Raw genomic sequence first — 25,890 nt, 5'->3', positions numbered from 1 at the left:
GGAAATTTATCAACAAGCTCTACTCAAAATCATAATATACTATAATGTCCTTACAAAGAAAGGGTAAAAAGTCCAACTGGACTTTACTATGTCAAGTGATAAAATGGATTGTTATCCAAATAGTTTTGGTTTTCTCATCCAACTTTATCTTCATACCTATTTTTAATCTGCCAAATTAGTGCAAGAATTGCCCCCTTTTTCACTAAGTATTGATGACATACTGCCAGATTGTTTATTTTCCTCAGGATAAGAAGTAATTGTAGTTTGTAGTTTTGGGGTTTTTTTAATTATTATTTTTAAGTATCTATTATAGTTGCATTTGGTTTTGTTCAATATAGTGCTGTGTATTATTTCATGTCTTGAACATCTGCAGCATATTTGACCTGGGGGAGTAAAACAATAACCATAAGATGTATGCTCCTGAGGCAGCAACATAGATATATTACTGACTATTAAATGTAAACATTTATCCCCACAGTTACTGCTGCATGGCATCTTACTTTCCACAACTATTTATAATCCTATGAAAAAGGTCTCTTAAAAAAATAAAAAGTGGTACCTGTTTATAACTACTGACTTTTTAAGTGGGCATCACTATACTACCCTATTCTGAGGTATGGCAGATACTTTCTTAGCAGAAAATATTTTCTAATCCTTTCTTACCCTACTTCATCAACAAAAAAGATATTTTAGGTTGAATATTGCATTTGTTTATATTATGCACAGTCATTAATACCTGTGAAAAGTTAGTTTAAAAAGATGTAAAAGGATAATAGGTTGCCCAGAGAGCTGGTAGCTGCCCCATCCCTGGAAACATTCAAGGTCAGGTTGGACAAGACTCTGAGCAACCTGATCTAGTTGAAGATGTCCCTGATCATTGCAGGGGGGTTGGGCTAGATGACCTTTAAAGGTCCCTTCCAACCCAAACCGTTCTATGATTCTATGAATTATCTACACCTAGACAGAGATGTTAGCAGCTACACCAACTGCAAGGCAATAGGAAGCCCAAAGAATTACTTCTCTATTGAGCTCTGCTCCTACAAAACTAACCTGATTATACAGGAAGACAGCTCCAACTCCAGTAAATGATCCAAGTGGTTGTTTAGTTAGTAGGGCAATATCAGGAACACAAATCATCTTTCAGAAGCAGCTTTCTGCCTGTGCCAGTGCTAGGGCTAAAGTGTGGACTAAGCTTATGTTTTCTCCCTCAGGATGTACTGGCAGCTATTTCAACCTTTGCAGAACTTAAAACAATAAGTACAACCTCAGTTACATTACGTTCTGCTTCAAGAATTTTGTAGCGGTGGAGCGTCTTTGTGTGCTGGCTTCCTGCCTCCAGAAAACAGTGGCCCACTTTTTAAGTGGTCCTCAGTCTAATACTCTCTTCTACAGAATGATAGATATTTCCTTAGCAGAAAATATTTTATGTTGGTCTAATAATTCTGCAGTAGTCCCTAAAGGCTTCATTTCAGTTCATTTAGTTCATTTTTTTTGAGACTTGTGCCTGAAATACGTAGGCTATAGCAGCTTAATAAGTTACATTCACTGGCTGAAAAATGAAAATCATCAAAAAATATATCAAATACATGTCAACTTTTCTAAGAAAATGGTATCTGCAAAATATACTGTTAAGTCTTCTGTATTTCTTTCTCCTATTAATTCCACATTTCTCCACTTATTTCCTGGAACAATGCTGTTTCCTTCATTGACATAAGAGTTATACAAGATTCAGAACATGAACAGTTAACTCATTTCCTTAATATATTCCCTTTTCTTTTTTATCACCTCTCCTTACGGTCACTGGTCTTTATGTCAGCTCGTTTCTCTTATGCTATGCCTTTAATACACTTACCCTGCCACTTACATGACTGCTCGTCTTCCTCTGTCACTTCTTCTAAGTCTAAAAACAGTCATGTGTGCCATCAGTGAAGCTCACATATTCATTTATCATTTGGAGGCAGGCTGTTATTTTTTTCTAAAATCTGATCCCTTAGCACTACAGCCAACCAGCGCTTGCAGTAATCATTTCCCACATTCTCTCCCTTAAAGAGGATTAATCCTATCTTTAATACTTCTTTTCCCTTCCTCTGATAAAATGTGGGGGGAAAGGCTGTTTGTGGTCAGCACTCCTCAGACTGGCAACTCTGCAATCTGGTTCAGTCCTTTTTTCCTTCTTTTAAATGCACCGGTGCTGTATTGCGGTTAGGCTCTACAAGTAATCAATCCCTTTTCAGCCAAATTGGTAGGGGAAGATATTTTTTGTTGGGTCATTTAACTGGTACTGAAGAAGCAGGGGTTAAGTTGCTCAGTTTGTTGCAGATTTTTCTGTCTGACTGTGAGCAGCTCACCATTTCTCTGTATCTTGGTTGCAAGTCAGTAACATGGAAGAAAAATATTTTCTGCTTTTCATCTTTTCTCAGGATGTTCAGGGAGAGAAGCACTTTCTCTCTAACACTTGTAATAAAATCAGACCTTACTATTGGTTAGGACTTGAACACAAGTATTAACTATTAATTACAATTATCTGCTTGTTTCCCAGGGAGAATAGCAGCTGTGGTCTTTTCTGCACAGTTTTCTTGAAGCATATTTAGAGTAGTGAGTGATATTCTTCCCTGTTTTTTGACACAGAAGAGTTATATGGAGATACTTCTTTCACACAACAATCCTTACCCTTTTCCAAAAAAAGAAAGAAAAACGTTTAAATAACCTTTTAAGTGAAATATTGCAATAGTCCAGCATTTTAAGGATGAAAGTGCAGTTTTCTAAAAGGTCAGTTTGGTCCCTGAAAATGTTTTCAGTTTAGACAATACATTATGAACTCGGTGGAATCTAGTAGCAATTTTCAGCACCAGTAACAATAGGAAGTAAATTCCAGTCATTCACAGTAAGATGGCAATGTGGTGACATTTGATGCTTGACTATGTGTGCTTTGAGTTTCTGCAAGAAACTGCCTGCTGAGGGGAGAGAACCTTTCCTTAGTTAACTGGATGAATTTTAGATATAGGTGAAAAATAAAGACAGAACAGTTTATAAAGTGATTGCAAGTCATCAGCTGTGTGACAGTTTTCCCCACCCTCATTTAGCAAGTAAGAAGTGAAATATATCAAATTAATAAATCCTAATGAAACCAATAAACTTGCATTTTCTATGCAATTGTGTTTGACAGATGTTTTTATCTTTTACTTCCAGTGAGCCACTACTGTTATGTTTTATTTTCCAGATGTATGTCCTTGCTCTCTTAAAACTACAGCAGTTCCACTACGCAGTAAAGCAATAAATTTATAGAACATTCTTCTGAAGTGCCTGCTTCTTTCATAATTCCACTTCCATATCTTTAGTTGTTCTAAAATATATTGAACTGTCAATGTGGGGGTCAGGAGATTAGAACACTTTGTAGTTTCTCTGCTGATGCCTTTGTTTAACTCGGAAATAAGCTACACTACCAAGGGAGTGATGAAATCAAGGATACATAGAGTCACAAAGGCATAAAAATGTTAAACACTGTATACTGCAGACATTTCTTAGGAGGGAAAGTGGTATCTCCACATGTATTTACTTTAGGTACCACCAGCAAACTGTCTGTATTAAAACTTGTAAAGAACATAAAACAGCACGCAAGAGTTTTACAATTAAAAAAAAAAGAAAAAGTTGCTCTCTGCTCTCAGAGCTACTGTCTCACAGAATCATCTGCCTTTTGACCTTGAAATGTTACGTACTTTGTCTGTCCCTGGTCTACTGTCAGTTATTTTAAATTTCATTTAATCGTTTGCTTTTACCTGGAAATCAGCAAACCTCTTGGGGCTTTCTTGGAATTTTGTGAGCCCTTTCTGGGTTTTCATAATATTGAAGGCAAACATTTCATGTTTTCTTATAATTTCCTAGGAAACAGACAGAATGAAAACAAAATGTCTTTCAGAACTCCTAAAAGGACAAAAGATCATAGGATAATATTTATTAATATCGAACTTTGGTTTATATTTAAATAGATGCTCATACTGACAGATAAAACACTGACCCATTTGAAGTAGAACAGTTTTATGAACAGGGATAATGAATTAGGAAGCCACAATAGAGTTTGAAGATGAATGCTTTTGTGCTTGTGGGAAAGCCAATATTAACATATGTCAGAGAGAAAGAGAGAGTGAGCATACATGATGGGACTTTGTCAGGCCCAAGAGATGAAGGTGTTATAAGAGTCAAGAAGAAAGTAAAATTGTGAACGTTTTAGCTTATACTCAGGTGTATATGACTCTGTGATAACAAGCCAAGGCTTGTTATCTGTGAAGCTCCACAAAACCTCCAAAGCCACTGCCTTAAGGTCCTGGAACTCCTTCTGGTTCACAGTTTAAGTCTAAAAAATATGGAGCTCTCAGTCCAAGTACATTGGCAGAGCTTAGGGGAAATCAGCAAAATTGAAATACAAAACTTAATCATGGGTTTACTCATCAGACATCTGCCTCCACTAAACCATACAAGGCACAGATCACAGTCCATCTCAAACCACACCAGAATCTTCTGAAAATAATACTCCTTTCCGAAGAAAACATCCAAGTCAGGACACAGAGAATGGATCATTAATGCCTTCCTCCATTTTTATCTAGGCTTGTGGACAGCCTCTTTATGAGCGCTTATTCTACAACAGACTTAAGATATTTTCTACTTTGTCTTACTTTAATTGTTACCTCTTCTTGTTGAAAAGTTTATAAAAGTAAAACAATGAAAATTAAGGATGAGAATTAGGAATCACACACAGGACAAAGGCCTGTGTGACTTTTGAGTTAGCTTAGTGGTTAGAAGCAATGTTCTCTGAGGAAGTGAGGAGGGTGAAGCCAAGTCCTTACCTAAACTTGTGTCCCATTAGACCTCTAGAAATCTTCAGAAGACACTTAAATATAGCATATCTATTTTGTTGCATAACTTCTCCAAGATACACCCTGCTTTTTTTTTTTTTACATATTCCCCAGGTGATGATTACCTTTTGTATTGATTATGATATTGTCCTTTTCACTGTACTTGACAATTCAGTATTGCCCTGAACACATCCATTAAGAACCATTCTGCAAAGTACTATCTCTAACCCATTGCTTTAAGGAAATCACCTTTCTTGCAATTGTATTCTCAGCTCCTACCTCACGTCTGTCTATGGCACAATTTGTTCCACTTCAGACAATCACTTCCAGGTTTATTCCTAGCCTATGCCTCAAACATAGCAGGAGGTCCTTGTAAAAATCCCTGTGGTTGATATTTCCACTCTATTTGGTATAGATTCTCAAACCTTTCTTTTCCCTAGTATCTGAACACAGGTGAATCATGAATTAAGAAATACAAGTAAAACTTGTCACTTAAACTTTAGCTTTCTATATTTTCCCATTGACAAATATATATGTGCTGAGGATAGCTGTATATATTTTGAGACTCAGATGTTGAGGAAACTGAAGGTAAGGAGAGAAAGCCTCTGAACTTGTCTGGTTAGTCTATGGGAAGCCAGCATAGAGAGAGGAGTTACGTTTGTACTGCAGTAATTTAATACTGTGCTTTACTCAGAAAGTTATATGATTTACACACAAACTGCTGCAGGCACAATGAGTGTGTCTTGCAAAAACAATCATTGTTCTCTATGGTAGATAATTCTGTATATTTGAAGAACAGAAGGCTATTCTTATTCATATTTGGATTCTAAAATGGCTTTTTAAATTACCAGTTTTCATATGATTAAGAAATAATTGGGTCCTTCCATTCTTTTTTCATCAGTTTTAGACTGGACATCACAAAACAAACAAACAAATACACAAATAAAAAACCTTAGAAAAGTGTCCGGGATATTATTTTCCTTTAATATCCCCAACAGGAAATAATAACTTCAACACAGTGTAAGGCAGATAGTTGTTACTATATAAGTGCACATAAAAAGGTTTTGAGTATCCCACTAGACACCTATCTAATATAATACCAGAGAATACTTCTCTTCTGAGTCCATTTAAATATTGAGACAAACAAGTTATGCCAAATAAAATCCTCAGTTTAAACCTCAGGATTAGATTCAGGCAGACAGGACAGTGAATAAGATTTCTCAAAGCCTAGAAAGTAACACAACTAATAGTGCCCCAAAGGAAGGCAAATTCTCACCAGAAGTTCATGTGGATAGAAAAAAAGAGAGTACTCAAAAGAGACTTCTGATGCCTTAGCAAAAGAAAGGATCTAAAGGTATTGCTCTTAACTTTTGACCTGGCACTACAGTCCTTTGAGACCTCTGCCTTCTGGATGAAAGGGAAAGAGAAAGAAAAGATGGGTCTTAGTTTCACCTGGACAAATAAGAATACTATATTCTTCAACTGTGTGACCTTGACTATGTGATTTACCTTATTTGGGAGAATAAGCAGCAGCAATCTGTGCATATAAAGAAGATGTCAAAGTTTAGGCAATACTGAAATACTTTGGGATTTTTATATATTTAGATTTATAAATATGCATATATCTAGCTACCAAGAATTTTTTAAAGCACCATGATTCTCAAATCACACTCCCAAGAAGGCAAAGTCTTCAAGCATCCTCTGAAGCACTTATTTTCGGACCTATAAATAGTTTTATAAATCTGTTTCACTGAACGTTATTTCAGAGACTGCAGTTCAGCTTTCATCTGGGTATTTGTTTATAAGTAATCTGGATATTTGTTTATAAGTAATTGTGCAAGACAAGGACAACATACTATTTATCTACATATCTAATCTTACTTACATAATGCAATGCCATCCAGTAATGTGAGCTTATCTTTTCCTGCTCCCATTGAAGAGATGTTAAAGAGGGAAAGATACCTGGTCTGATTTTTGATTTTGCTGTAGTTGCTTTATTTCAGTGGAATGCAATCAGTATCCGTGAGCTTGTGCAAAACTTTCAAAACGATTAATACTTGTGTCCTTTAACGTCCTTGTATTTCTTTAATGTCCTTAAATAAACATTTTTTCTTTATCTGGAATTCAGAGTTTTCCTTTCTTAATAAAAATAAAAGCAATATTATTATTTTCTATGCATGAAGTTTACCTTTAATTCACTAAGCTATTATGTCAAGTCATAACATATATTGGTCTCTTACCAGTACCAATAAGAAGCTTGCTATATATCTACAAGTAAGAAAGGAAAGGGGGAAGAAGACAGAGTCCTGAAGTGACCTGTTGCCTGATAAATATCTCACTGTAGAACAAAGTTCATTATAAAATTTATGCTTGAGAGATGTTAGTTATGCTCCTAATTCAAAGATGTGTAAAATGTCCTGCTCAAACTGGAATTATGATGTAAATAAAGGTGGGAGATTTTGGTTGTGCAGTCTCTGAAAACAACTCTGTTCCAAGGCTCAAGCTTGCGATATGCATTGATTCCATCTGCGATGATGGTCGTCTTTGCTCATGGGGTTCATTGAACCCAGGAGAAAACTTTTTATAATATTGCAAGCTTAGATACCTTAGCATAATTATATGGCGCTGAAGCAATTTGAAACCATGTCTTTGATGCAGCATATGAGTACAAATGAAATAATTTCCAATTTTAATCTTCATTTTGGAATTGCTGGTAAAGGTCACATGGTGTGTGAAATGAGTGAAATTCTGGTCTCAAAATAAGACTATAAGTCTATACTAAGAAACAGGCCAGAAACCTTTTTTAAGTCAGCACGGTATAGATCATAGCTAATGGCTAGATGCTCTAACACTTAAATAATGTAACTGCAAACAAACCGATTACCAGGAATGGTCTCTCACCTGAGCTAGCTCCCAGACTGTACTTGAGCATTGTCTGAGATGGTCCAAGCTCATGAAGGACAGACCTGTGCTGAGGACTAACAGGAAGGGCAACGACAATGCTAGCACCTGAGCCCATGCTCTTGCCCTGTTGGTTTTACTGAAAACCAGCATAGTGTAAAAGTCACATGAGTGTTCAACAAGAGAAAAGAAAAATATCCAAGTTTTTGAAAGTCCAGCTAAACAACTTTGTGTTTAGCAATGCCTACTCTAAACTGAACCTCTTCAGCTGACCTTTATTTATATCTTGGAGATTTTTTGCCTGTGTTTTAAACAAAAAGATAATTTATCCAGGAGACAAGATGACATTTCAGTTTCCTTAGAAAATAATAGATAACTAGAAAAACAGAGAAAATATCATCTGTTTTTCTTGTATTTTTTTTTAAGCAGGATGTTTTAGAAACCTTATCTTAGTAAAACAAATAACCTTCTCCTTCAGCTGTGAACAATAGCAACAAAAAACTCCTACCACAGTCTTAAAATCTGCAGAATAGAAAACTCTTTTATAGTCATAGAAAAATATTGTAGAGCTTTGGAAGATGCAACGACTGAAGCCCCAGCCCTTAGTGAATTATGACAAAAAAGAGAATGTCCCAGTGGCCAGCTTTAATTGTTCTTCATGCACTTGAAAATGCCACATAAATGTGAAAGATCCAGTTACTGGATTTGCTATGTGTGTTTGATAAAAGCACATCAATCATTACTAGTTATGAGATGTTTCCGTAAGAGGCCTTAAAAGGGAAATGCAGCTCAGTTTTTATGCTGCAGACAGCATCCAACAAAGACTTCTGTTGTTGAGCTGGCTGCAGAACTGTCAGCCCTGCCTTTTGCTCTACCCTTCTGAAAGGCTGTTTGTTTCCTTTGTGACAGATAAGGATGGGGGTCATTATTGTTAAGAAGCAGGAAGGAAGAATGGGGTACAAATTTTGCTTATGCTGTTTGGTTTCTCTTCCATCTTTCTCTCTTTAGTTTTAAATTCAGTTTTTCTTCAGGTGCCCTTACCAGTTTCACACCCTCACTCTCCTCCAGTCTTGCTTCCCTGTGCAAAATGGATAACAAGTTATACTGTAAGAAATGCTTCACTAATTCCCTTGAAGGTCACAAAAGTAGAGGCAATGTTGTCACTGAGCTCTAGTACCGAAGAGCAGTATCTTAGCCATCAACTTAGAAGATATTCAGAGGCAGTCATCCCTTCATTTGTCACATTGCACGGAGTGCAAGGAATGAGTGAAAATTAAAGCCAAAGAGTGAGTGAAAATTAAAACTAAATTAATTGCTAAAAAATTAGTCATTCATTTAGATTCCAAGCCCAGCTCCAACAAAATTTCCAATTAAAGCTCCAATGAATATTTACATGGTTTCTCTAAAGACAAGAAGTACTGAAAATGTCCCATGCCAGCTTGTGTTGCAAAATCATTCAGGAAGGACTATTCATGAAGTCCTTCTCTTGAATGACGTAAACTCAAAACACCTCAGAGGGAGAGCAGATTTAACTTGGGTCTATGACATCCTGGGTAAACTCCTGAACTGCTAGATAAAATCTCTTTCAAATCTTTCTTCACTTTTTTTTTTTTTTTTTTTTTTTTTTAATTTGATGCACCCCTTGAGGGAATAATTAAATTTCCCCTGTTTTTCCCAGAAACTGTTTGGTGAATTCAACCTGAAATATCTAACAGATACCTACTATATTTTACATTTAGCTATATTTTACATTTAATTCTATGTTTTTGACAGAAGAAACATGCTTGGGTCAACTTACAACATTTATGCCTAAATGACCTTCATGTACAGAGAGATGTTCACATATGTAGCAGCATTATAATTGCTGTATCTTTCATTGGAACTCCATCAATCACTGACAGTTCTGCTTTTAAGGTACATGTTCTGAATGAACATAACAGGTGTTTTTCATCCATTTTGACAGCTTCTGTAACAGATAGCAAGACGTTATCTTTCAAAACCTGTTTCTCTTCTTATTTACACCAGCATGACTCTGATTAACTCTACTTACTTTTATGGAATTAAATAAATATGAATTTGCACCATTATGAGAAAGACTGAAATTAAGATCACAGTGCATTTGACAACCTTTCCTACATAGTTGAAGAAAAGGAGCAATTATATGCTAGAACTAGTTCTTATTTTATTTTTTTCAAATCACAAATTTCTGCTAGACAGCTCCACAAATTTATGCTGTTCAGCTCCACAACAAGAAAAATAAAGAAAGAAAGAAAGACAGAAAGAAAGAAAGAAAGAAAGATAGAAAGAAAACCCAACCAAACCCCCCAAAACCAAGAACAACAAAAAATCCCTTATTCTCCTCCCATTTACGCTTAGAGCTGCATTGACTTTAAAAGGTAATTCTGACTTACACCAGAACAAGAGAAGAATCAAGTTAAATGCACCTCTAACTGTAAGTAATATTTGGCATGTGTGTGCACATGTGATATGTATGTGTGTAAGAACAAACACACAATCTCCAAGCCATTTTTGTGCAATATTAATAGCAATCTTGATATGTAGGGAGGTACGTTCTCCAGACGTTTTTTAAGACAGTAATGAGAGGTTTGTGGTCTGATTTTTCAGCTACATGTAGACCCACAAGTATAATTGTGGAAAACCTCACATCCATAAACATTTTCAGTTCCAGGCACCCCTTTTTCCTCTGTGCACATTTGCATACTACTGGCTCCTTTGCCCTAGATGCACATGAAATGGTTCTCCAGTCTTCTCTTTGCCACAGCATAAAAACAATTCCAAGGCTCCCCTGAAGTTCATTTGCTGAGGTTATCAGAGATACCCTGACATCAACATACTGAACATTAGGTGCGGCAAGAATCATATCTTTAAGGTTTAAAGTTTCTCATTAAATTCTATCCATTACCATTCTTTGAATTTGTGTAAAACTTTTCGTTATGGCTTTTTATTTCTGAAATAGGTTATTGATTCATTTACAGAAATCTTTTACCATTTTTTAAAATATTGTTCTGATTATAAGGTTTACCATTGCTTTGTAGTAATGCAAATTTCCCAGTGTCTGATTTCACACAATTGGGTGTCAGTATGACTCTCAAATACAATTCTTTTCATTTTGAAATAAACATGGCTATATCTTTTACAGTTAGACCTGCTGCCCAAACATTTTCTAAAACTTTCCTTAGTCTATGAGAACACTGACTTGACTTCACCAGGAACTGATAGTACTCAGGTCCTCTGAATATTTAACGAATTTTATTTGAGGCCTAAATGGGGAGGTAAGTGTCTGAGGGCAGCCCCTTAAACTAAAAGGCTACTGTTCTGAAATCAGGCTGCCTCTACCTGTGTATTTTACCAGTAGTCTTGACCCCATCTCACTATGCTAAGGTATAGAGAAAGGACTTTCCAGGTAAGGGATTTTGTGTCCATATGCAGGTATATTGCTGAGGACTAGGGCAAAGATGTAGTTTCTGAAATCAATGAGGCTTGAAGTCAACATGAGATCATGCTGTGGTCCTCTAGCACTTCGGGAAGAGGCTGTGGATCAGGACAGTCTGAGGAGCCTGGAGGGCAATTTAGCTCGCTCTTAGGTAGACTTTTAAAGGCTGGTCCTTTGATTTGCTCTCCAGGCTTCGTTGGCTCTATTGATTAAATCTCTGTTAAGTACATAGGAAACGTATAGACCTATCTTTCCTTTAGACACCTACATTCAGGTAAATTAAATCTGGATCTAAATCCCAATCCATCAGACTATTCTTACTAAGCTTATATCAATACAAGTATTGAATATTATGATAAGGAAATCTGCTGTCAAATCACTACTACAATTAGGGCTGACTTGGCTCTTGTAATGTGAAGACACAAAAAACTTCTATCGCTATGTGAGCCTCAAAACATACGGATAATCCCCTAGCTCTGTAGCAAAGAGATGCCAACATTTCCTTAGCTGTCTTTTTGTTTAGTTTTCAGAAGGCACTCAAATCAGACGCAAGGGGAGAAACTTTTAAAAGTTGATTTCTTTTGAAATAAACTTCAAACTTCAGACACAAAGTAGCTCCAGATGTTTGATTCCCATGCTTGCTGACTGGCAGAGCAAAGGCAAAACATGTTTTAAAGAAGGTTTGTTTTTTTAAAAAAAACAAATGGACACCTGAGGTCTCCTATCTCCTCAAAATGTCCATCTTTTTACCTCCTTTCTGCTCGTCTTCACTGCCAAATTCGTATGTGCTGTTGTTCTGTTACTCCATGTGTTTATCCTGCCCACCATACATCTCTGCATCAGAGAAAAGAACAGAAGCTCAGAAATCTCTGGAGTAGTAAAGCTGCCAGAGGAGCTAAGAGCAGATTTTGGAGACTGGTTTACCCAGAGAGCCTGTATGTCACATAAGACTTCCAGCAGGTCTGCTGAAATGCACCTTTGTGGGAGGAAAAGAGCTGCTTTGAGAGCAATCTGGATCCTGGGTGAAAACTCTTTCTGTTCAGACCAGCTGCTTGGTTAGTCCTCAGAAAACACTGATGGGACTGTTTCAAGTTTTATGTACATTTGCCTAAGGCATTGGATGGGCACTTCTTTAAATAGAAAAATGAATAACCAAATCACAAATGATTAAGAGACAAATACAATGGTGATATTTTGTGGGACCTCATCCCACCTGCACTTGGACGTGCAGATGTATGTTTAGTTCTCTAGCAGCTGTCCAAGCAAGGGAAGTCATCAAAAACCTGTAAAGGCAGATGATAGAATTAGGACACACAAAGCCCACTTTCTGTTGTGGGGTGGAAATGCCAGCAGCTCCAACACAAAATGTTTTTACAATTCAGGCCTGGGACTGCCACTTTGATTAACTAGTCTGCATTTCTTCTAAAAACTTCCAGTATAAGCCAATATATTCTTTCTAGGTCTTGGGTTCCCAGTACAGGAAGGTGAGAAACAACCTCCTTCCTTTCTCCTTTTTCTGTTATTCTTTTTTTAAAGTTGTAGTATCTTCAAGGCAGGGAGTTGTACACTTCTTAGTAAGCAGAGGTCTAGCCGTCCCTGCATGGCCCTTGCATGGTGACGTAAAAGGAATATCATACCAAAACTGTTCACACCACAGAAAATGAATGAAGAGTCTTCTGTACAACACTGAACTGAAAAATAAAGACCACATCCCGTGGAATACACTCAGTTTAATTCTGTATTTGAATCTATGCAAGAATTATGTATGCAGCTAAATTTTAAAGTCTTTTTCAAAAGCAGAATCAGGATACCTCTTTGGTATTCCTCCCTTTAGCTTTTTAGGAAGTATATTAAACAGTAGATTTTAATTTTGACAGATTCTGCCAAGTACGGTCAAAGAGCTAATATTTTTTGTTGTGAAGATGGAGAGGACAGTTGTTTATAAAAGAATATATGCTAAATTTATTTACAAATACTGACATTTCAGAAGTCTAACTGGCTTTCTTCTGTGTTTATCTCAGAGGACAAATCTTTTAAATGAAAACAATTGTATTTTATTTTTAGTTTCAGTTATTCAACTACTGTATCACACACAGGCTGACATTTGGGGGAATCTGTGTCTGTACTCCAATAGTTATTTAATTGAAGCATATCAGTGAAGGGGCTCTTTATTTAAAAAAAAAAAAGCAAAAGCCACAAAAATACCCCCAAAAAACCCTTGCAAAAAAACCCAGCAATCTACCATGCAGCTAAATCAGAGGATATGTTCCCCTGTGTTTTTGGCAGCACTTGTCATAAGAAGCTATATGGGATTGCAGTCACTGTATTCACTAGATGCTTCTAGGTGTCTTCTTTGAAATGGGGTGGTGGGATTAGAAATTAAAGAAAGAAACCTGCAGTTTGGGGAACACTGGCTTGCAGGCTCTGCACCTAGTCTGTCACTTTGATAAAATGGGTCATCAGTGGCATCTTTGCTAAAAGCTTGTTCCTGTTTTTAGTGCTGCATGTCTTTCTCCAGAGAAAAAAACAGCTGCAAGCTCCACTGCCACATGCCTTCTGTGTGACTGCAGCTATCTAACTATTATGATAGTGTTTGCATTCGTACACCTTCAACTTTCCAAGGAGTTTGCGTGTTTAAGGTAATTTTATGAAAGGCACTATTGAGGAAGCATGGTATGACATAAACACTGTCTGGCATCTTTCATGGAAATTTTTTTTATTTTCTGTCTTTGTTCTCTGCCTTGTAACATGGAAGAAAATTAATTCTTCTTTGGCATCGCATACATACAGCATGTTCACAAAGATGAGAGGAAAAACAAAAGGAAGCCAGAATCCCCTTCCAGCCATGACTAATTTATACCATTTCGAGGACTGAAATCAGTTATTAGATCAGTATATCAAACCAGCTTAAATGGTTTTGTGGTAATTCCTACTTGCAGAGCAGTTCCAGTCGTCCCAGTAAATCTGTACCTTCCTCCTATTCTGCTGAGTTTTCTTTGGGCTCAGCAACATAGCTGTGTATTTGTTTTGCACCAAAACATAGCTTCTGGCTGTAACAGAGACAATTCAAACATTTTCTGTTCTGCTGGACATATTTTGGTGCATTTTGTTTTGAGATGATCAAGAACTTAAGTACAGGAAGGTGTTGTTGCTGGAGGATGTTGCCTGTTGCATTTCTCTTTCCTACTTATGCCAAATGCACCCCTTGTGGGAATAATCAAGGGAAACAAGAACACAGAGAAAAAGAAAGAGAAAATGAAGGGAATTGTAGAACTAGACCACTCTAAGACTGCGGGTACTCTACATGTGTCACTCACAGCTCAGATCACTAGCACAAAGAAGAAAGGAAGGGGAAAAGTTATTAATTTGTTTTAAATTGGAATTGGGAAAGATGATCTATTAATTTCATAGTACAAACAAATTTCCTCTGACTTCAATAAAAAATGCTGCTATACTGAATTGATAGAACTAGAAAAAGAGGTAAAGATAAAATGAAGATAAAATTCTCTCAAACCACGTCAGGGATTTATAGCTGGCGTAAGCACTAGTTGCTGTTAACTGAGGAAAACCATGCCCCTATTAGGCATTCAGGTGGTGATAAATGGTCTGTGGAAACAATTTGGCCCATGGGAAAGATAGCACCTTAGGCTCTAATGCAAGTGGAGACTCGGCCATTGACAGAAGGAAGAGGTGCTAGTAAGGACACAGAGGGAGTCAGGTCAGTTAGTCTTCGGTGGTTAACTGTATATTCATTTTGACAGTTTTCTGTCGTGAACAACAGCAAATCACACGGTCAGAGCTAGAGATGCCAGCAATACCACAGGAAGGTGAAACAACTTAATGAGTCATGGATTTACTAGGGTGGCTAATGCATCTGAAATTTGCTGCCCTGTGGCCTTTTAGCTCTGAATCATGGCATACGTGTGATAGAGACTACATGAAATGGTGACAGGCATATGCCTGTGCAGCCAGTCCTGTTCAGACTGTGGATGCATTTGGGTGAGACAGTAATATGAAAGACAAAAAGCAGTGTGGTCAATCTATTTAAAAGAAATGTTGGCCTAAATATTCTTGCAGTATTGGAACACAGTCTAGGGGAGCAGCAAGCATTTTTGGAGGATGTGTAACACAAGATATCCTGGGTCAGTTAGAGAAAAACATAATCCTATACAGAGTAGGCTGAATAACCTGAATTATAGGTTATATATACATATATATACATGAATTATAGGTTATATAACCTAACTTATAGTGAAATGCATAAACAGAACAGAAAAATAATCTCATTTAGTGAACACATTAGTATGAGATAGAACTGTTTGAATGGTTACCGTATCTACCGTATCTATATTATATCTACCATATCTATATTATGTCTACAATATAATATTCAGTTCAGCCTCAGCGGAGTCCAATAGACATCGGTGTCCCATTGCTGCCTAACTGCTTTAGAAAATATCCTGTGTCAATTCATTCATTGCTCAGAATTAGCACTTGGACCTCTTTTTGGAATAACAGCAGCTGAAGGCATAAACATGGTTAACTTTTGGTCACCATTATCTTCTGAGCGCTTGCAAAACTGCATAAAATGTGCAGTTGCTCAGGTTTACACATCACTCCATGGAATCAGTGCAATTCAGAGAGACTACAGCGTGTCCCAACTATTTCTTCATTTTGCACAAGTGAGACAAAACATGCTATGGAGGTTGAAGAGGCACAACCTTCTTATTGCATTTATTCACCTGAAAATTGAACTGAACTAAATAACTAGGATGCAACCACACAGGGCTTTAACATTTAACACTGAACACATTGAACCGAGTCCACACCAGCTGGCAGCCAGCAAAGAGAGCAGAACAGCAGTTAAGCAGAAATCAAAATTATTCCCATACAATTATGAACATACAGGAATTCTGTATTTTTTAAACTGGAATGACACATTTTCCTGTGTTCATTCTATGTGATAATTCTATACATTGTTTTACCTACCATTCTACTGATGAGTTGGGTAGTTTAGATTACACACCTGAAGTGCATACTAAAAGGAGTTACATTAAAATAAATGAGCCTATTCATTTTGAGAGACCTGTGAGAGAGAAAGATTTAAATATTCACAGCAGGTGGCACTACCTATTTCATTTCAAAATATTGCCAGGGAAAAAAAGAATCTAATAGCTATCTGATGTCAGGAAGGGGTTATAAAGAATATTACATCTGGTATCAGCTTCGGACTTTCAAAGAAACCAGAAAGACCCCGGTGTCTATATTTCATTTACATTCAGAGCTGACTAGTAACTTATTCCCTTTTGTTCCCTGTGTCATCCTTCCATACCTCCAGCCCCTGATGTCAAATATCCTTTCTAGGGTAAATGTCACAAGAAAAAGGGAGCTTTTCCTTACATGGAGAATTTGTTGCCTGCTCCTCCCTAACACTGAAATGTCAGCCATTGTTCTTTCTGGTTAAAATAAAAAGAAACATTATTTTGTGTGTGCCAATTAAAAACATATTACAAAGAATCACTGGGGTGAATTTATACCATAGAGGGCTGGGATCTCTGTGTTTATAGGAACATTCATAGATGTATTTTGTCCTTACAGAGGAAGCAAGCTAGTGTCTGAGAAATGTTTTGACTTTTAAATACTCTGTGCATGGAATATAGACAGGATGTGCTGTTGCCCTGTAACCCTGTAATAGAGTACTACTATTGTAAGTAACAGGCCATAAGTTTTGTACTGAGATTGCAAAAACCTCAGGACTGAGGCTCATCAGACCTGCTCTGCCTGAACTTGTCTTGACTTGCCTGCAGCCTTTTTTTCACTCAGTTTAGCAGTAACAGGCTCTAATTCTGTAGTGTAGAGAAATGCAGGCCTAGTATGATAGCTGAATCCTTGAGAGGTGGGGATGCAGGATGCAATGTGGAGGAGCACAGGAGTAGGATTATAAGGGATGGGGTGGAGGCTGGCATTAGAGACCCCACAGAGATAAACAATTCACCCATGGTCAGTTACCAAAATGCAGACCTGGAGCTGAGCAAAACTGGGTTTAGGGGTGATGAAGACAGTAAATCCAGCTGTAGCACGGAGATGCAGAGCAATGAAGAAAGAGCAGAGGTGTAAAAGCATATAAGCAAACATAGAAAAATGACCCCAAGTGGATCCTAGAGTTAGGAGAAAGATACCATCAGCATAAGCACCACATTCCTCCTGGAGAAGGACTCTGGGTGCTGACAACTCTCTGTTATAACTCCCTCACACACCAGAATGAAACCAACAACTTTAGGACCTCAAGGAGCTGGGGCAGGGCGAGCATATCAGCAGGAAAAGGGGTAGAAAGTAGGGAGTGCACATATAGCAATTCCAACTGTATTAGTATTTCTTTTTCTTTAAAAATTAGATTTGGACTAATAATGATCAGATTGTTAAGATTTCAGTTATGCTAACAAGAAATTATATGTGTTCTTCCTCTTTGATCAAAACAAGATTCTGAGCATTACGATGTATATGAATTGCATAACTTTTACGTTTTCACCAAGAGCAAGCACAAGGGGCCATATGTGAATTTAGTACTTACAAAGAATGTCTGACAGTCCTGCCAATGAGACTCCTCTCTCTTAACTGTGGCAAGAAAAAACGACCATCTTCCAAAAAGCTAGTACAGCTAAAGCATCAATAGTGCAAGCTTATCTATGCTCTCTTTCCAGTGTGTTTCAATTCTGATTGACAAGGACCATCTCAAAAGTGAGAGGTCATTTCGGTTTCCATGACCCACAACCTGTCAGCATGACAGCCAACAAGTGTGCCAATTAGTGTGATATATTTGTATTAATTTCAGCACTAACTGCAAAAATATCTAGTCTGGACATTCTGGAAGTACTGTGACTTGGGCATATAATAAAATTGAGCATTGGATTAATCTAAATGGATCTTAATGATGCATATGAAAAAGTGTATAACTTTGGATATAAACATCTGGCTGATGACCAGTGAGGGACTGGCTAGTGTTCATTTGTACCACTGCCCACTAGTAGATGAGATCCAAACAGCCCATTTCATCATGAGCCTACGCCACTGACAGACACTCTTCAGCAGCTCTGTTCAAAGCAGTTTGTCCTTCTGGATGGAATTTGATCTCTGCAGCTAACATCACTGTGGTACTTCTGGTGACCATGATGGGTAACGTAGCATTATCTACAAATTGTTATGCAGGCAAAGATTTGCACGTTGTTTGCCCATTACTTCTCTGAGGGAACCTTAAATAATCTTTGCAGCTAATGCAGTTTTCCTCATTTCGTTCTAAATAATAAAACAGGTTTTGTGCTGGGAGAAGACGATTTCCATAATTTTATCCAGAAGTGAAAATATGCATGGAACAAGCACAGAAATTAATCCTGCAACATACCTATTGAGCCTTAGCACATGATATTTTTAAATCACAGTTGCTCATATTTGTTGGTTTTTTTTCTTTTTCTTTTTTCTTTTTTTCTTTTTCTTCACTTGATCTCATCTCATTAGACCAGTTTGGTATTACTCCTAGTTCTTCTCACACTATTATTTTCCATGCACAAAAGTTTAGTCCCACTGAAGACATTTGCAGTCCTGCTGTTTTTAATGTAAGCAGGTTTTGACCAATTGAATATACAAGGCTTTAAACTGTCCATTTTATAAGACATTTTTTCTTAGGCTGTGAACCCCTGAGGTACTATGCCAAGGTTAGGAAGCTGTGCATAGTTATTTTTGTGCTTTATAAAATGTTTAACATTTTTGGTGCATAAATCATTTTTAGCTTTACCTAATTTCAGAGCATAAAGGGCATGTCAAACTTTACTAAACCGAGGCCCCAGGAAACAGTCTATAACAATGATGGATTTTTATAATGATATAACCCTTAATGAATTATTGTAGTTCCTTAACAAGGTTTTAATAAGAAATTTCTTTTGCCAGCATGGTTATTAGTTCTCTCATCTGAATAGCCCTGGGCCTGTCTGCCATAGAATTGTACAACATAATATTTCTTTCTGTGTCAATCATACAATACTGCAAAACTTCAAGCCACGAATAAAACAAACTTACTTTTCATTTCTTTTTTATTTTTTTTATTATTTTTTTTTTTACTTTAAAGGTCAGGGTTTTTGAATATGTAACTTGAAATGAAGATGTGCTGACTACAAGACAACTGTTACTCATGTATAATGGAAGAATGCCCACTGCCATTCAGACACTTTCCTGTATGCTAAGGTGTCTTGGAGGAATTGACTGCAGTACACAATCTCTTTACACTGAGTGGGTGCTTGTCTGTGTCCTTATCTGTGTTTTTATGGATAAGTTGTACTCTTTTCTTTTTCTTGAAGGTATTTCTATGTGACTGAATAGTGTTCTGAATACTCTGATAGCCAGTAGTCTTTTTTACTTTAATGGCCATATGTATACTTGTGACCATTGTGTTCATATGTGTACACATAATTATTTACTGATGTCCACTTGAGACAATATAACTACATTTTCAAACCATAGCTTTAAAATACTAAAATAGCATTAAACCTGCAAAGTCGAGCAGTGAAATGTTAAGAAATGTCTGCCATATCTTTGTTCAGTCCTCTCATGTATATACGTTATGCTACAGTTGTTAATTACTTGTTTAATTTTTCAGGAGACACTAAACTGAAGCTGACTGCAAAGAGCTGCAGAAAAAACTTATGAGACTCACTGACTGCATGATATAATGTACTATGGAATTTCATGTCAACAAGTACAAAACAATCAGCATGGTTAAAACAGCAGTAAATGCTCATATACTGTGATGGATTCTAAATTCATGACTGCAATCCAAGAAAAGGATTTTGAAGTCATTGGATATTTCTCAGAAAACAGATCAATACTCTGCAGTGGTCACAAAGGCAAGCAGAATGTTAGCAATTATTAAGGAAGGATTTGAGAGAAAATATGAAATACTATATAACCACAGAAATCCATAGAAATTCACTTTATGATGGTGCTTGCATCTTGAATACAATACACAGTTCTAATCCCTCATTTCAAAAGGATATATAAGAACTAACAAAGGTACAGAGGATGGTGACAAGAATGATCAAAAGTAGAGAATAGCTTATGTCCAAGGACAAGTTAAATGCACTAGGAGTCTTAGGGGGAAAAAAAAAAGAAAAGAAGAAGGAAGCCAAATAAAACAAAAGAATGACTGAGGAAGGCTGTAGTAAAAAAATATAAAGTCAAGAGCATCATGGAAAGGGGGAATATTTCTCATGCCAGCAATCAGAATTACATGCAGCTGATTAAATTATTAGGGAGCAAGTCTACAAGTGACAGAAGGAGGTATTTTTTCACAGGTCACATAATTTCATTGTGGAACTGATTGCCACAGAATATTGTGGAGGCCACGTGCATAAATGGGTTTAAAAAAGTGATTATACAAATTAATGAAAGAAAAGTCTGTCAAGAGCTATTAAACATGATGAAGTGATTCCCCAGCTCAGGAAATCCTTGAAGGATATATTGCCAGAAGCTGGAAGGACATGAAAAAGAAAGAGTTTATTCTAATTGAGCACTGTGGTTTTCTGTTTTGTTTTGCTTTGGTTTAGATGGTTATGTTTACATTCTTTTCTTCAACATCCCTTACTGGCCACTTCAGAGACAGGATGCTGTGTTAGATAGACTTTGGTCTTAAACATTAGAGACATTTTTATCTTTATATATTCTTTTTACAGATTAAAATCTTCAGAGAATATGTTATAATTGCCTCTGTGCCTTGAAACTGTAATCATAAAGTAGTGCTAGGCAGTGTTGACACAAGGAACAAAAATATGTTTGTACAAGGTATCTTACAGTGTATCCGCTTAAAGCCTGAAAAAGTATCTTCTTATTATATGGGTGGGTTCTTTGTTTTTTTTTTTCCAAATATGTGACCCAGCCAAATTTGAGAGGATTTTAATTTAATGGCAAAAGGAAAATCAATAGTAATTTCTACCTTATATTATAAGCATTGGCCCAAACCTTCAGTTAAGTCTAAACTTGCTTTTTGTCCACATTTTCTGCATTCCAGCCTGGATTCAAGACTGGGTTCATGATTGTCTTTGGGAAATGTCAAAAGGGAAAACTCAGCCTTAGATGTTCCTCCATATACCCCAGCTTGGGATGCCATGCAGAGGGACCTTGACAGGCTTGAGAGGTGGGCCTGTGCAAACCTCATGAAGTTGAGCAAGGCCAAGTTCAAGGTCCTGCACATGGGTTGGGGCAATCCCAAGCACAAATACAGGCTGGGTGGAGAATGGAGCAGCTCTGAGGAGAAGGACTTGGGGGTGGTGGTTGATGAGAAGCTCAATATGACCCGGCAATATGTGCTTGCAGCCCAGAAAGGAAACCATATCCTGGGCTGCATCGAAAGAAGTGTGAACAGCAGGTTGAGGAAGGGGATTCTCCTCCTCTAGTCCACTCTTGTGAGACCCCACCTGGAGTACTGCATTCAGCTCTGGGGCCCCCAACAGAAGAAGGGCATGGACCTGTTGGAGCGAGTCCAAAGGCAGGCCACAAAGATGATCAGAGGGCTGGAACACCTCTCCTGTGAAGACAGGCTGAGAGAGTTGAGGTTGTTCAGCCTGGAGAAGAGAAGGCTCTGGGGAGACCTTATAGCAGCTTTCCAGTACCTGAAAAGGGCCTACAAGAAAGCTAGAGAGGGACTTTTTACAAGGGCATGTAGTGACAAGACAAGGGCTAATGGCTTTAAACTGAAAGAGAGTAGATTCAGATTAGATATAAGGAAAAAATTCTTCGCTGTTAGGGTGGTGAGGCACTGGAACAGGTTGCCCAGAGAAGTTGTGGATGTCCTCTCCCTGGAAGTGTTCAAGGCCAGGTTGGATGGGGCTTTGAGCAAGCTGATCTAGTGGAAGGTGTCCCTTCCCATGGCAGGGTTGTTGGAATTAGATTGTCTTTAAGGTCCTGTCCAACCCAAATTGTTCTATGATTCTATGACAATCAGCTGAAGTATTTCCCCCTACAATTGTTCTCAGAAATGACATAACTGTTTTAACTACATAATTTAAAAATTCTGCTTGAGCCAAACATCAAGAAACTGGAGATCTTTAAACAAAGAACAGCTGGCAAAATTGTAAGCACAGAGGGTCTTAGAGCAGTAGAGGGAGGTGTGATGGAGGTTCTGTATTACCAACTCTGTATGTAATTTACTTGGGAAATTGATAAGAACTTCCAAAGATTTAATTGAACAGGACAGCAATATGAGGTGAATATTATTGCATTAATTGTGAAATGGGTAATTGAGGAGAGAGCCATAATGACACTGCTAGTAATGACAGCATTAACAGTCTGAACCAAAGTCTGTTTGAACATTTATTGTAATAATTTAACCACCAATGATAATTCATAAGCAGACATTTGCAGGCAGCAGGAGTCTGCAGGTTGCTCCACTGAGTGAAGCACAACCTATATACAAACAAGGGGTTCAGGCTGAGAAAAAGGAATAGCCCCCAAGATAGGATTTTGGACATTTTTTTTAAAGGCATGTTCACCTTCTTACATGAAGTAAGATTTTGAACACAAACATAGCATTTTTTAGGTTATTTTTCAAAATATTGGGCTTTACTGGGTTGGGCATCCCTTGTAATCCAGACTTTTCTTTAGTAGTCATTTGTCCAGAAAGAAGCTTGTTTAAAAGCTTACAATGTCTTTTTATTTCCTGTGTACTGTTGTGTTGAAATGTATGGCAGCTGCTGGTGCAGCCATATGGTATCATCACAGTCTCTTCTTTCATTGGGCAAAAAGCATCTCAAACTTAACACACACTTTTTATTGAGCATGTTACACAGATACACTAGCCTGGGATGTACGACACTATGATCCTGAGTTATACTGAATATTTCAAACAGGAAATAGGTTCACCCCTACCATGAGGGCCTTTCTGTGGGATATGAATTAAAGTTTGAATACAGAAGATGGACATGAATGTTTGACTCACAGAGCTCATGTAAGTACCCTGACAACTTCACTACTTTTCTTTTAAGGTAGGCTACACTATCTTGGACACCCTTAGAGCATGTTTGATGTAGAGAGTATCGCTATAAAAATGGCAGTTCAAAACGGGTGAAATCTGTATGAGAATCAGACTTGAGTAAGGACTTACCCTAGTCATAAGCAATTTGTTAGCTGTAGAACAACATCAGTTATTGGTGGTGAGTTGACCTTGGCTGGTTGCCAGATGTCCACCCAGCAACTCTCTCACTCTCCCTCCCCTACAAAACAGGGGGAGAAAACAAGATGAAAGATCTCATGGGCTGAGATAAGGACAGGGAGATCATTCACCAATTACAATCACAGGCAAAACAGACTCAACCTGGAGAAAATGAATTTAATTTATTGACAATTAAAATAGATTCGGATGGTGAGAAACAAAGACATAAACTAAAATACCTTTCCCCCACCTCCCCCTTTTCCCAGGCTCATCTTCACTCCTTCATTCCTGACTCCTCTCCCATGTCCCTGCTTCCCAGGTGGTGCAGAGGTATGGGGAATGGAAGGTTGGGGTCAGCCCATAGCAGCTCCTTGCCGATGCTCCTTCCTCTTCACACTTTTGCCTTGTTCCAGTGTGGTCTTCTGCGTAGGCTTCAGCTTCCTTCAGAGCATATCCACCTGCTCCAATGTAGGGCTCTTCATGGGCTGCATGGAAATACCTGCTTCACCATGGTCCTCTACACAGGCTGCAGGGGAATCTCTTCTCTGGCTGCTGGAGCACCTCCTCCCCCTCCTTCTTCTCTCACCTTGGTGTCTACAGGGCTATTTCTCACACTTCTTGCCCTCACTCCTCACTGCCATGAAATGTTTTGCCCTTTCTTAAACCTGTTTTCCCAGATGTGCCACCATCTTCACTGAGGGACTCAGCTCTGTCCCATGATGAGTCCACTGTAGATGTCTGGAACCAGCTGGGGGCTGCCCTCGCCTGTCCTTACAGAGGCCATTCCTGAAGCCCCTGCCTGCTGATGACTGGGCACCTGCACCTGATACAGTTTTATGGTGTTACAGGTGCTCTGGCACATACAACATGCCAATTTTATCAGCTTCTGACTGCTTCAGCTGAAATATAGTGACAGTCTGTTTTCGCTTTTCTATACAGACATGATCCATGAAATCTAGGGTTAAATGGCAATTGAGGAATGTCTTAATGAATATATTTTTTGTACTGACTTTAGCTGGGATGGAGTTAATTTTCTTCATAGTAGATTGTATGGTGCTGTGTTTTGGATTTGTGACCAAAACAGTGTTGAAACACACCAATGTTTTAGCTGTTGCTGAACAGTGGTTAAACAACAAGGCCTTCTCTGTTCCCCACTCTGCTGCCCCAGAGAGTGAGCTAGGGGTGGGCAAGAGGCTGGGAGAAAACACAGCTGGGACAGCCAACCCCAACTATCCCAAGGGATATTCCATATCATACAATGTTGTGCTCAGCATTAAAACTGAGGGAGAGTTTTTCCAAGGTAATCGTTGCTTGTCAGTCTGCTGGTAGGAGGTAGTGAGTGACTGCCTTTGCATCGGCTGTTTCTTTTCTTTTTTTCCTTTACTTATAAAACTGTCTTTGTCTCAACGAACAAAGTTTTTTTCTCACATCTTCCCTTCCAATTGTCTCCTCCATCCTGCTGGGGGGAGTGAGTGAGTGACTGGGTGGGGGCTTAGCTGCCAGCCAGGGTCGACCCAGAACACTTCTGCTGAATGAAGAATTCATATCAGAATTCAAGCACCTTTGAAAATGTAGGCAGAAAATTGGTCAGATTTTTGTGGAAGCAAAAAGCTGATGACATCTGCGATGGTTGCCTCTGTGCTAGATGCTTTGTGCTTCCTTTATAGTGAATGGAAAGAAGTAGAGACTGATAGGGCATGATTCATATGATTTGTAAGATCCATGCAGGTAAGACTGATTCAGCAGGTATCTTATTCATAGATTTATTTTGGTTCCAGGTTCTGACTTGGGTGAAAATAGAAGACCACCCATATTTTGCTGCTTAGGTAACTACATGCAAGATAAAGCAGAAATATGATTAAATATTTTTGGGTCTGGAAAAAATGTTCAGTTCCTGCTGTAAGCAGGCCTTCATGTTGGCTGTTTTATAGTTCAGCAATCCTAGTAGGATGAATTTGTATTTGTATAATCAATTATGTATAACAACCAGAGCTGAGCAAATAGATGATATTTTACTTCAATAAGCCATTCTTGCAAGGCATTCCATCAGAAAAGTGATTCCAATCTTTCAATACTAATGTCTGTTCAACTACAAACTTTTCAGAGGAAAAACTTTAAGGGGTAAATGCAAATTATTAACACAGAGCACTATAAGGAATTACTAATACACACACGCAAAGATCAAGTATGTGTCATCAACGTAAGACTTCATTTTGTAGTTTAGGCCTTTTTTGTGTCTTATTTGGATCAAATTTATGTGAGAAATTTGCATAAGTCAGGAGAGATTTTATTTTATGATTCACCGTAACTCATTAGGGCTTTTGTTTCCATATACATAAATGAACTCTGCTGATGTAAAACAGAAATGATTGCACTTGATTGACCCTGAAGTTATACATTCTTGACAAAAAAAAGGATGGAACATCTTGAAAGCCATATGTAAAGGAGATGAATTCCAATATAAATATGGTGATTATTACTGGTCAGCACTG

Source organism: Nipponia nippon, unplaced genomic scaffold, assembly GCF_047370975.1.
Source record: "Nipponia nippon isolate SJK-2023a ecotype South Korea unplaced genomic scaffold, ASM4737097v1 scaffold_2, whole genome shotgun sequence".
Taxonomy (NCBI): domain Eukaryota; kingdom Metazoa; phylum Chordata; class Aves; order Pelecaniformes; family Threskiornithidae; genus Nipponia; species Nipponia nippon.
This window is presented reverse-complemented; position numbering follows the sequence as displayed.